The sequence below is a fragment of the Acyrthosiphon pisum genome, chromosome X (assembly GCF_005508785.2).
Source record: "Acyrthosiphon pisum isolate AL4f chromosome X, pea_aphid_22Mar2018_4r6ur, whole genome shotgun sequence".
Classification (NCBI taxonomy): domain Eukaryota; kingdom Metazoa; phylum Arthropoda; class Insecta; order Hemiptera; family Aphididae; genus Acyrthosiphon; species Acyrthosiphon pisum.
The window spans coordinates 114,047,453-114,049,163 of record NC_042493.1 but is presented as its reverse complement, the minus strand read 5'-3'; the positions used below and the strand labels follow the sequence as shown (position 1 = coordinate 114,049,163).

Below are 1,711 nucleotides of genomic sequence, written 5' to 3'. Positions count from 1 at the left end.
CAGTGTATATGTATAGTATTTTTTGCTTAAATAAAGTAACTAATTACTTTCTGATGGGTAGTGGGGAGGAAAACGTAGGAAAAATAAGTACACACATTTAAGGAAATAGGTACCTATCAGAATATATCTAATTTAAAAGTCTCTTAAATTATGTCCATTGTTGATAGTTGAAGAATTTTAATAACAGCCACTGAAGCTTTTTGGTAATTGCATACTCTATTTCAAAGAAGTTTGTCTTTCCTCGTTGTAAATGGGAACAGGCTTGACGACCTGTAAACCAATAAATTACGTATTTAATTCAATTTCATAAATAATATTACTATGATCATCAATTTTTATCAATTCTTACTATAAGCATAAGCTAAATATACAATTGAACATTTAATACATATTTAACTACAACATAATTTGCAAATTGTTGAAGAATTTTGTCGAAATGTGATCTGTAAATGCTTATGAAAAATGGTGGCCACGTATATATTATATTTGTGAACAGATATTATAGAAATTATAATAGGATGCCCGTATTACATTTTCAAACTCTTTGACATAGCAAAGAACTTTTTATTGACAAAAATTTTAAAAACAAAACTAATTGAAAAAATTGAAATGTATTATCCCCGTAACTAGCTGAAAAAGAGTAAAATCGTTTTAAAAATTGTATGGTGTATAGAAAATGCTAATAGGAACATTCGGCAAACAAATTATGTATCTAATACCTAGGTATTTTTTACCAATAAATGAAAATCAATATTTGTCCAAAATATAATCATTTTTCCTCAATCATCTTTTGTTTTTCACAATGTATTTGAAAACAACTGGGAACATCCAATCTTTACCTGTTTCCAACTAGATGCACTTTCCCTTCAGAAAAGATACCAATGTCCAAACTAGTTATGTGTTTCTTTGCAATTTAAATATGTTGAGGCCCTCTGCGTTATTAAAATTGGATTCTTGCTCACCAAAATTGTATTACCTAAAAATTAAAACTTTATTAAAAATATGTCAGTGCACCATTTGTCTTCTTTAATTGCATAACGAGCAACATGCAAATGTGTGTACAGTAGATCCAGTTTTGTACCGTTAGTCTTATAATATTAGAGTGATATGACATAATGTTATAATCAAACTTAAAAGGCTAGAATATTTTTTAAAGAACCTTATGGGGGCAAGTACTTGTTATATTTGTATTTCATCTTTAAAACAAGTCATGGATATTTTAAGATTGTAACATATAATTATTTATTTTGACTAAATGGGCTGAATATAATATGTCCACGCACACAATTAGATATTATACAATGTGTCCCGTGAACAGGTTGGTATGTTAACTAATAACACAGTAAAATAGATCTGGAATAAAAACCTATCAACAATATTCTCACCTTTCAGTTTCATAATTCACTCCAATAAGGTATGGCTTCATCTGCAGAGTCGGTAGAATTATCTTCAAAAAAGTCAACGTCAGAAAAATTATCAATACATTGGCTCCACTACGTAGCTCCTTGTATGTGGTACATCATATATTTTACTTTAGATAACCATAATAAGTATAATCCATTGTATGAGCTAAAAACGATAAACTATTAAGTAACTTTTGGTTTTGGCAAACATTTAAAATTGGATACTTGAGTGATATACTTACATAAGTGTGTGTAAATTATACATTATTGGGTATCTAATGCTTTTCTGCGTGAATTTAAATCATCAA

General features: G+C 28.5%; 1 long non-coding RNA gene across 1 annotated transcript; it reads right to left on the bottom strand.

Moving 5' to 3' along the window:
• Window positions 1–148: 148 nt before the first annotated feature.
• LOC103307812 lies at window positions 149–1,552 on the bottom strand. Its single transcript, XR_003838690.1, has 3 exons — window positions 1,386–1,552; window positions 840–976; window positions 149–270 (listed from the first exon to the last, which is right to left on the bottom strand). It is a non-coding gene; the product is annotated as an uncharacterized LOC103307812 (long non-coding RNA).
• Window positions 1,553–1,711: the final 159 nt, after the last annotated feature.